The sequence below is a fragment of the Pipistrellus kuhlii genome, unplaced genomic scaffold (assembly GCF_014108245.1).
Source record: "Pipistrellus kuhlii isolate mPipKuh1 unplaced genomic scaffold, mPipKuh1.p scaffold_m20_p_15, whole genome shotgun sequence".
NCBI lineage: Eukaryota > Metazoa > Chordata > Mammalia > Chiroptera > Vespertilionidae > Pipistrellus > Pipistrellus kuhlii.
In genome coordinates this window covers 40,048,529-40,060,626 of record NW_023425460.1, presented here as the reverse complement: position 1 = coordinate 40,060,626, position 12,098 = coordinate 40,048,529, and the positions used below count along the sequence as shown (strand labels likewise).

At 40.8% G+C, this 12,098-nt stretch overlaps 1 pseudogene; it reads left to right on the top strand.

The window, feature by feature from the left end:
- The first annotated feature begins 3,731 nt into the window (after positions 1-3,731).
- LOC118719498 lies at positions 3,732-5,189 on the top strand (annotated as a pseudogene).
- Positions 5,190-12,098: the final 6,909 nt, after the last annotated feature.

Genomic DNA, 12,098 nt, shown 5'->3' with positions numbered 1-12,098 from the left:
AAAATCCTAATATGTAGTCAGAGTTAAGAACCATTGACCTAATCAATAAAATCTCACTAGTGCAGATAATCAGAAGTTAATGTAACCATGAAAAATATGCATTCAAATTTTTAATATCTACACCAGGTACTCCAATTTATTTCATGTCCTTAATATAATCTATTTCAACTCTGTGATTTTTATGGATTAGGAGAATTTAAAATCAGTAATTTTCTCTGTAAACTTTCAGAATTTTCATCCTGACCAAACAGGAATCATGCCTAAAATAAGCCAGGTTTTATTATTTTATCATATTTTATATTATAAACTATGATATAAATAAATGCTAGAAGTTATCATAAAAACATAATTCAGAAAGAGAAAACATATTAATATGTACTTCATATTAGTGTTTCTGCAAACTTCGCATTCCTCTACCACATGTGTCCATGTTAGACTAAGAATCAGAGGCTTTCTTAATATTTTAAGTAGGCAGATTAAAAAAGAAATTTAATTGAGATTTAATTTTTGTCTAGTCATGAAGAAAATAGAAAATCTGCAGGAGAGAATATAATAAGTGCGAAGGCAACGTGGCTCAGTGGTTGAGTGTCGACCTATGAACTAGGAGGTCAAGGCACATGCCTAGGTGATGGGCTCGATCCCAAATGGGGGCATAAATGAGGCAGCCAATCAATGATTTTTAAAAAAAATATATTTTATTGATTTTTTACAGAGAGGAAGGGAGAGAAATAGAGAGCCAGAAACATCAATGAGAGAGAAACATCGACCAGTTGCCTCTTGTACACCCCATACCAGGGATGTGCCCGCAACCAACGTACATGCCCTTGACCGGAATCAAGCCTGAGACCTTTCAGTCTACAGACTGATGCTCTATTCACTGAGCCAAACCGGTTTCAGCCAATCAATGATTTTTAATCATTGATGTTTCTATCTCTCTCTCCCTTTCCCTTCCCCTCTAAAGTCAATAAAAATATATTATTAAAAGGAAAATATAATAAGCTTTAAACACAGACACACACACACACACACCAAGTATAGACCCTGTCTATTTTCACAAATTACAAATGGTGGGAAAAGGGGTTGAATTTCTTAGAAGTGAATTTGACCAATGATTCAAAGAACATGTATTAGGTTAAGTAAATGTTTATCATGGGTTCCCAGGAGACATTCTGTAGACCTGCAGGTCAGGAGGCACCTCCACCCCCTAGCCAGCCCCAATCTTCAATAGCCTCAAGGACAATGAAGCCTACTCACTCTATGGCTCCTCATTATTGTCAGGTTGTTTTATATCTTGTTGAACAGAATGTCAGAATTTATATATATATATATATTGTATATCAGAGAGGAGGGAGAGGAAGAGAGAGATAGAAACATCAATGATGAGAGAATACCATTGACCAGCTATGTCTTGCATTCCCACACTAGGGAGTGAACCCACAACCCAGGCATGTGCCCTGACCGGGAATTGAACCATGAACTCCTGGTTCATAGCTCAATGCTCAACCATTGAGCCACACCGGCCAGGCTGTGAGAACTTTTTTTTATCATTGACTGTACCTGTGAGGCCTTGATCCTGCGACTTGTTAGACTTCCTGGTAGCAGGTGTGGCATTTTCTCCTCCACTGTGTGAACTTTCTGGGGGGGAAAAAAAGAAAGAAACTAAAATCAAACCAACCAACAACAACCCTACTTGGTATCTTTTGGCTTTTAGACCTTTTTTTTTATCTTTTAAACATTTCAAAACATTCTCTGTCTTGTTAGGGTATATTTTTCCAGTCTCATGGAGGAGAATGGCCACTATTAGCTTCAATGGCAATTTATGTTGGGAAAAAATTTTATATAATGGATCATGTAACCCATTCCTTAACAAGATGAAACCGAAGTTTTCACTGAACTGAAAAGATTTCCAATAATTATAGCTCTTATAAAAATAACCCAAGGAAATGTGAAAAAAGAAGCAGAGTAAATTCAGTTGTTTTTAGTCTGATTGCCTCATTTCAACCTGACTTAAGTTCTGAAAATATTGGGCAATTATTTATTTTCATGGCTGACGGAATGGGTTACAAAACTCGGGAGATGTGATCTTGAAATAATTTGAAAGCAATCTGCCAGCCCAGTCTCTCACCTTTGTTTTATTAAGAGGCTTAGATTACAGACCTGTGAATGTCCCAATATTGTCCTTTTGGATTTAGCCAAGATTCCAAGTCTGATCATTCAGAACAGACCTCGGGGAGGTAATGTGATTTTAAAAGTTCTGTTAAAATCATTTTGTACATGAAAGGAACAAATGTGAGTGCGTTTTGGTGCTGAAAAGTAGACAGCCAGTTCCAGATTCCTGAAATTAGTGTCAATATCAAACAAAATGCTAACTTGAAGACGAATCGTTCCACCCGATTCTATTTAAAAGTAAATGGGATTGCACACAGGGATCCAATCTATTTGATTTAAACACTATCAAACTGTTTGGGAGGGAAAGCTCATGATGGAGGCCAGATGGAGGCTTTATATGGAGAAGCGGGTGGGGAACTTGAGAGTTGGTCACTTAGCTAAGGCTACACAGTAGATCAGTGGTGAAGGTCAGACTAAATCCAGATGTTGTACTGTGCACCAACACCCCACTGTCTTGGGATTCCCCCCTGTTTAATTCATTGGCAACGTTACCCTCTTTTTCGTTCTTTTAATAAATGCAAGCCTCTCCAAGTTTTTTTTTTTAAATATATTTTATTGATTTTTTACAGAGAGGAAAAGAGAGGAACAGAGAGTCAGAAACATTGATGAGAGAGAACCATCGATCAGCTGCCTCCTGCACACCCCCCCACTGGGGATGTGCCTGCAACCAAGGCACATACCCTTGACCAGAATCGAACCTGGGACCCTTCAGTCCGCAGGCCGATGCTCCATCCACTGAGCCAAACCAGTTTCAGCAGGCCTCTCCAAGTTTTTAACCAATTTCTTGCTTCTTCTAAACGGTGCACTTTCTCGTCTGCATGTTAAATCCCAGCGCTCTTGGTATCCAAAAGATCTTGCTAGGAAGGGTCTGATCCATGCTAACTATCTTGCAGAAATGCAGCAAGATGATGAAGTGAAAAATACTGGAGGCCTTGAAAGGGTACACATGTGGGATATGTCTCAGAACAAAAACAAGTTATTCGAGAGCTATTTGTTGGAAGGAGAAAGTCAAGATGATGAGGACAGCAGAAGCCACAAGCCAGCAAGACCCAAGGTCTTAGGGAGAACAGAACATTCATGAAACTGTTTTGATAGTGCCAGCTTGGTGAATATATTTTAAAATTTTAAATGAGTAATTGAAAGCATATGTATTTATTAATCTAGTTGCACTTATTTTTAGGGTACTTAACAAATACAGTATTATTTAAAAAAAACACACACAAAAAAAAAACACAAGGGCATAATTAATTAAATAGCAACTAACGTGCCCATTATTTAGAAAGTTAATTTTCAATTCAGGTGTTGGTCAATAAAAATTCTTTCTAAAATAATATTGGCAGAAAATACCTAATCTCTATCAATTTTGTATGGAAAACACATCTGTTATTATAATTGCTATGCTTTTACCAAAATGTAAGCTCCAGAAATGTAAGCCACAATTTTTACTTATTTTGTCTAATGATATACCTCTGGTGCCTTGAATGGTATAATACCTGGGATGTAATAGATGCTAGAAATATATTTGTTGAACCAATGACTATTTTTAAAAAAAGATAGCCCTGAGGTTCTCTTACATCGACCGCCTAAGAGTCGCGCTGTAAGAAGCAACAACCTCTCCTCCTCCTCTCCGCCATCCGCTCGGCAGCCTCCAAGCAGCAACCATGCGTGAGTGCATCTCCATCCATGTTGGCCAGGCCGGTGTCCAGATCGGCAATGCCTGCTGGGAGCTCTACTGCCTGGAACACGGCATCCAGCCTGATGGCCAGATGCCAAGTGACAAGACCATTGGCGGGGGAGATGACTCCTTCAACACCTTCTTCAGTGAGACAGGCGCTGGCAAGCATGTGCCCAGGGCAGTGTTTGTAGACCTGGAACCCACAGTCATTGATGAAGTTCGCACTGGTACCTACCGCCAGCTCTTCCACCCTGAGCAGCTGATCACAGGCAAGGAAGATGCTGCCAATAACTATGCCCGTGGACACTACACCATTGGCAAGGAGATCATTGACCTCGTCCTGGACCGAATTCGGAAACTGGCTGACCAGTGCACAGGCCTTCAGGGCTTCTTGGTTTTCCACAGCTTTGGTGGGGGCACTGGTTCTGGGTTCACCTCCCTGCTGATGGAACGGCTCTCTGTCGATTATGGCAAGAAGTCCAAGCTGGAATTCTCCATTTACCCAGCCCCCCAGGTCTCCACAGCTGTAGTTGAGCCCTACAACTCCATCCTCACCACCCACACCACCCTGGAGCACTCTGATTGTGCCTTCATGGTTGACAACGAGGCCATCTATGACATCTGTCGTAGAAACCTCGATATTGAGCGCCCAACCTGCACTAACTTGAATAGGCTGATAGGTCAGATTGTGTCCTCCATCACTGCATCCCTTAGGTTTGATGCGGCCCTGAATGTTGATCTGACTGAATTCCAGACCAACCTGGTACCCTATCCCCGCATCCACTTCCCACTGGCCACATATGCCCCTGTCATCTCTGCTGAGAAAGCCTACCATGAACAGCTTTCTGTAGCAGAATTCACCAATGCATGCTTTGAGCCAGCCAACCAGATGGTGAAATGTGACCCTCGCCATGGTAAATACATGGCTTGCTGCCTTTTGTACCGTGGTGATGTGGTCCCCAAAGATGTCAATGCTGCCATTGCCACCATCAAGACCAAGCGTACCATCCAGTTTGTGGACTGGTGCCCCACTGGCTTCAAAGTTGGCATTAATTACCAGCCCCCCACTGTGGTCCCTGGTGGAGACCTGGCCAAAGTGCAGTGAGCTGTGTGCATGCTGAGCAACACCACAGCTATTGCTGAGGCCTGGGCCCGCCTGGACCATAAGTTTGACCTGATGTATGCCAAGCGTGCCTTTGTCCACTGGTATGTGGGTGAGGGCATGGAGGAAGGAGAGTTTTCTGAAGCCCGTGAGGACATGGCTGCCCTGGAGAAGGATTATGAGGAAGTTGGTGTGGATTCTGTTGAAGGAGAGGGTGAGGAAGAAGGAGAGGAATACTAAATTTAAAATGTCACAATGATGCTGCTTTTACAGGGAAACTTATTCTGTTTTGAACATTGAAAAGTTCTGGTCTGATCAGTTCATTTGTATGTAGAGCAGTGTACACTCTCATATACAATTACTGGCTTATGCATTAAAACAATGCTTTGTTACAGATCCAAATTGTCAATTTCTCTGATGGGTTTGAATAAAGTATTCCCTGTCTTAAATGAAAAAAAAAAAAAAAGAAAAAAAAAAGATAGCCCTCACCAATTTGGCTCAGTGGATAGAATGTCAGCCTGTGGACTGAGGAGTCCCCAGTTCGATTTTGGTCAAAGGCACGTGCCTGAGTTGCAGGCTCTATCCCCAGTAGGGAGCATGCAAGAAGACCCCAAACATCTCTCATCATTGATGTTTCTATCTCTCTCTCCCTCTCCCTCTCCCTTCCTCTCAGAAATCAATAAAAACAAACAAACAAACAAACAAAACAGATACAAGTTGGCTAGCAGATAGCCAGGACTATAAATTTGGAGGGCTTACCAAGGTTAAATAGCATTTACTACTTGAACCTTTTTTCCACTTTTAGGCTTAGGTTGGTCATCAGTTTAAAAATAAGAATGAATTTGGGGTTTGGCATGTTTTCCCAGATCTTCAGCCCATGTGTTTGCAGCCACACATTCACCTTGACAGTTTGAAATGCCAGAGATGGCAATGGGAGGAAGCTTTATGTTTCATTCATCTTCATATTCTCGGGGTGTCTTGCACACTGCACGTATTCAATATACACTGATAGAGTTGCATTGGACTACTTAAGCTACTTAGGCAACTTAAGTTTTTTTTAAAATTTTAATTTTTTAAAATATATTTTTATTGATTCCAGAGAGGAAGGGAGAGAAAAAGAGAGATAGAAACACCAGTGATGATTGAGCCCGCAACCCAGGCATATGGCCTCGTGGTCCACAGGTTGTCATTCAAACCACTAAGTCAGCTTAGGCAACTTAAATTTTAAATGTAGCTTTCTATTTTTTTTCTTGGGCAAATCTTGATCTGGGAAAGAATCGACATAAGGCCCAAACACATAGGCATACTGTTAGTCAGCCCTGCTGAGATGATTAAGCTCGGTTTTATTTCCAGACCTGAAATGAAAAGCAGTTAACATATGGGGAAATGCTGTGCAATTCCTCCCCACCTGCCAGCCATTTTCAAGGAAAGTGCCACCTATGTAATCGCCCATGTGGTTGGTTGTAGAATGGTTTTATGTTATATGAAGATACTTTGCTTGAACAGTTCAATCTGAGGCCCCCTCAAGGGCCAGATAGGTTGACACAAATTGGCTGAGCTTGCTCTCTGGTGCCCCGGCTGACCCACTCTGGGGAGACTGCAAGAGAGACTGCAAGGCTGAGTTTTCACAGGAGGGCACCAGGGAAGGTTGTGCACTCAGGAGGGGGGAACAGGGAGTGCCTTCAGCACCCAGTCCTCAGAGCAAGTGCAGGAATTATTATTGAATGCTCACTCTCAACGCAATTTACTTCCTTTCCAAATGCAGTCTTCTCATCTGAAGCCACGGGATCCAGAATTTTCACATTTGAAAACACCTATACTTTTGCTGGGTGATCATCTTGGTCTTGAATCATCAGCCTCCCGGGAAAGTCAATGCAGGGTGTAACAGCAGCAGCTTCGCCTGATGGTTGTAGGATCTTTAAGTGGTCATTTCCTACGGTGCATTCTGGGCACAAACTCTCACCAAATGGTGAGTCCCCTCCTTGAAGGCATAGTATTTATGTCATGAAGTTGGGTGACAGGTTGACTGAATTCTTTCATTGCAGGTGTGGATGCTTCAAGACATGGTGGTCATCTAAAGAGTAGTTCTTTCTGTCTGGCTGGTGTGGCTCAGTGTTGGAGCATCAGCCTATGAGCCAGGAGTCATGTCCAGGTTGCAGGCTTGGTCCCCAATAGGGGGCATAGAGAAAGCAGCCAAATCAATGTTTCTCTCTCACTATATATATGTGTATATATATATATATATATATATATATATATATATATATATATATATATTATTGATTTTTCACTGAGAGGAAGGGAGAGCGATAGAGAGCTAGAAACATTGATGAGAGAGAATCATCAACTAGCTGCCTCCTGCACACCCCCCACTGGGGATGTGCCCACAACCAATGTACATGCCCTTGACCGGAATCAAACCTGGGACCTTTCGGTCTGCAGGCCAACGCTCTACCACTGAGCCAAACCGGTATCGGCTATATATATTTTAATGTAGGTTTTTTCTGAATCTAAAAGGGCCAGTGATCAAAGGCACTTTAATTTTGAAGCCAGATCACTTCTAGATCCCTGAAGTCACAGAGTGAAGCCCTGGCTTGTTCCATTTTGTGGAAGGCAGCAAGGAAATGACTTCTTCTATCATGTTATTTGTATATTAGAGTTCTAGCTTTAAATTTTTTAATTGCTTGGAGCAGGACTAAGTATATGACAGAACACACACACACACACAAACATACACATGCACCTGGGAGAAAGAAATAGAGGGGGGAAATCAATAGGCATATAAGAAATTAGTTTAGAAATTAGAACAATAATAGTAAAACTCAAAATTCTTTGTTAAACATATTGACATTAAAGAAATTTAGACTACAACACAAAGATCTTAAAGAATCCTTGGGAAATGCATCTCTATAAAGTACTTCTTGTAGCTGCCATCTTTCCGATGAAAGTAAGGAAATAAATTTGCTTATTCACTGACCAGCCGACCTCGCCTTGTTCTGTCAACAAGGAATAACAGACAAATTATTAAGTAAAAAATATTATTAAATATTAACTTTAAAAAAGGGAAGTATACTTTTCAAAAGGGGAAGAAAAGTAAATACTGGAAACCACCTTGATTTTATATTGACATCAGGATATAATAAACAAAAAATGAAATCTATTGACATTGGGTGGAAATGAAATGATGCGGTAAATACCTAGAAAAAGTCAAATCAAATGAATTGGATTTTTTTTCCCCACCAAAAGGTAGGATAGCATTTATGCCATGAAGTTGAGTGATGGGTGACTGAGCTTCTCAGCTCCAAGCCTGTACGAAACAGCACTGAATAAACACTTGTGTATTGATCCTACGTGGAGGATTGTTGGTAATGATAAATGTTAGAACTCCATTATCCCTAGAGTCATTAAATTACTCATCTTTGTAACAAAACAAAGTGGAGACTTGCTGTCCTGGGGGCAGTGTGGCTGCATTCTGGGGAAGGCTCTGCACTGAGATTTTAACTAGTATTTCACTTTGACCTGCATTTATTATTATTCTGAGCATGCTTACAGATCCTCAACCATACAAAGTGGTCAAAATATGGCTTTTCTTGCAAAGCATTCACAATTTATTGATAAATAACCTTAACAGGTTTACACACTCCAGAGAAAGTAGATGTAAAGTGATGAGGGGACGTGGCTGGAGTAATTGATCCCACCTACAAAGGGAAAGCAAAGAGATAGAGAAGGATGACTTTGAGCTGTACCTTGTGGGTCGAGTGCTCACCAAGTAAGCAAACACTATAGTAAAAGTGTTGACAGCCCTGTGCTTGGCTTTATTCATATTCTTTCCTGTATTCCCTATATCCCAGAGAGTTACGCAGGCAATTCTGATAGGGTTTTGATGATTTGGATCATCACCTACACTCGGCAAATTAGGGGAGAAGGATTGCAATAGGAAGGGTGGTTAAGGATAGGAAAACGCTCTGAGGATAATGAATAATGTGCAGATGCCTCACAGCCAACATCAGACCACATGAAGAGAAGTATCTTCTGTGAACTGATGGTGACACTACCGTCAAATCTATTTACACAGCTAAGAGAATAAACACTGCATTGAGCGTATTCACGGCACTGCCTAATAAATCCTTAACTCAGCTCAACTTTGGCTCGTTTAAGCCAAGAAGAATCCTGGCAAAGTCCTCTGTGATTTCACCCACTTTGTTTGGAAGTGTGAGATATTAATTAAAGGGAAGCTGCACTGCAGCATCCAGGCTGAGTTGAGCTGGCAGCATCTTGCTCGCCATCTGGGACTGGTGGAGACCAATTTCTTCATAAATCCCTCGCTTTTTTAGTTCAAACCATTCTCCTCCTTTTCCTCCTCCTCCTCCTCCTCTTCCTCTGCTTAGCTCATTGGCCAAATCTTCCGATTCCCTAGCTGACCCTCACAATTTGGTCATTGTTTAGGCCTTGCAAAACCTTTTCACTACAGTGTTAAAACGTTGTGTGATTTTGTGTGTGTGTGTGTGTTTAGGAGAAATCAGGATTGGATTAGCATGGAAGAAAAAAAAAATTTTGTTCAGAGAGTTACCGTAGTTACCTTTCTTTAGAGCACAAGAAAACCCTGCCTGTCCTAAATATGACTTTGAACAAAAATAGCAATTATGTTTCCTCAGCTGTTATTAAAAGAGGGCTTGAGAGGAAGGACTCTAATTTTTGGCTCTCTTAGCCAATATGACTTAGCTATTGATAAGTTGAGAAATATGTTACTTGTCTTTGATGATTCATTGTTATTTTTCCTGTTTTTCTGTAGCCTCGCTCTGCACATCCTCTTCCAGGCACTAAGCACCCTCCAGACCTCTCTTGTCATACTTTTGTTCTATTCTTCGTGTAGTCATTTACACCTTATATATCAGTAGGACTCAAAGTCCTTGAGGTACTTTTAAGATTTGATGGTAATAAGAATGATCCCCTATGGAGGAAATCAGGACTATTGTTAATGAGGGAATGTACTGTTGCTTACACAGGAATACTCTTACCATCTTCATATGAAGTCATGATTTAGAAAAGTCTGCTGAATCAGTCGGTGAGGAAGACTGCTTCTTCCCTTATGTCATTAACTATAAAATGGAGCCAATCTCCAAGGCTCAGGTGATGCCTTGATATTCAATTTCCCTACCCTCATTTAGAGGCTATGAGGGAATTTTTAAAAACGTTTTTCTATTGACATAAATTTTATATACCAAATACAATTCAGTGGTTTTTAGTGTATCCACAGAGTTTGTACAACCATCACCACTCTCTTGCCAATATAAGAAACATTCAAACCTGTGAAGAATTTAGTGAGTCTATTTGAGCCAAACTGTTGACAATTGCTTGGAAGCAAAATCTCAATGGATTGAGATAATGCTCCAGAGAAAGGCAGTTTGCACTTTACTTTTATACATTACACTCAAAAGAGAAGACATAAATTGGTTATATGAAATTCACTGGTGAGAGATTAGGGAGGCAGGAGAAAGCAGAGGTGGCGGGGGGACTTCTGGGATTAGATAAAAAGTAAAATGATAGACATGCACATATTTCACAATGTGAGTACAGGATTGTTATAGTCAACAATGAACATGATAAAAGTAACAAAGAAAGGACTTACAGTCTCTGTTCTGGTGCACTGCTGTGCCCTGAGAGGTTTGGAAAAAGGGAAGTTACCCTAACAGTCCAAAGGTATATTATTTTAGATATGAAAGACAACAGACAAGCTTAAAGTAAAGATTGACCTTTGTCAGGAAAGAGTATAGCCTAATAGTGTTTCCCAAAGTGTGGCACATGTACCCCCGGGGATACGGGAAGAGTTTGGTGGGGATATGCACTGCACCGTGCTTAGCTGCGCCTAATTCTACGTTCTCATGAGTACGAGGGGTACTCAGCATTATGAAAATTATAGAAGGGGTTGCCGAAGCCGGTTTGGCTCAGTGGTAGAGTGTTGGTCTGCGGACTGAAAGATCCCAGGTTCGATTCCGGTCAAGGGCATGTACGTTGGTTGTGGGCACATCCCCGGTAGGAGGTGCACAAGAGGCAGCTGGTCGATGTTTCTCTCTCATAGACGTTTCTAGCTCTCTATCTCTCTCCCTTTCTCTCTGTAAAAAATCAATAAAATATATTTTTTTAAAAAAGAAAATTATAGAAGGGGTACACATATGTCAAAAGTTTGGGAAACACTGGTCTAGGACATGACTACCTGCCATCAACTGCTTTTAGCTGGAAAGTTTTAATTTCAGACCATCCTTTGTGGTGATTTTAGGTCTCTGAGTTTGCAAGGCCTTCCCTGAGCTTGTCAGGTTAGCATGAGGCCCCTTTTCATCCACAACCTAATTTCAAAACATTTTCAACACCCACAAAAGAAACCCCGTGTCTATCAGCAGTCACTTCCCGTTGTCTCCTTCAGCGACCATTATTTCACTCTGTCTCTATGGATTTGTCTCTTCTGGACATGTCATACAAATGAAATCATACAGCCTGTGGCCTTTGGTGTCTGGATTCTTTTATTTAGCCTAATGTGTTCACGGTTCATCCACCTTATACTATGTACCCGTACTTCACTTCTTTTTGCAGCTAAATAAGATTCCATTATATGGACAATTAACATTTTATTTATCCATAACCAATTGACATTTCAATTTTTTTTTACTAATATGAATAAGGCTGCACTAATATGTACAAGTTTTTGTATAAATGTATCTTTTAGTTCGATGAGGGGAAAATGTACCCCTAAGCAATTTTTATGTCTATATCCTTTATTAGATCATCACCTGAGGGAATTTTTTCCCCTGTTAATATCATCAGTACTTACCATAGTGCCCTGCACTGGAGGTGCTCAAAAAGTGATGGTGGTGACAGCGTAAAGGGCTGGAATTGCATACAAATAAAGTTCTACAGGACTTCTGAGAACTTCTTTGGTCCTGCCAATTACATTGTGACGGCTGTGCACTGGGGGTTTGGCCTGATCTAGAAGATCGAGTAAATTCTGTTCATTCTTCCAGATGTAAAATTCCACTCCCAACATTAAAAAAACAAAAAACCCCAATCACTCTTTCTTTGAAACTTTCCCCAAACTAACTCGGTAGGATTAGTCTTTAAGTCTTTTACTCATTTAACACTGAATTTTCTCTTTAACAA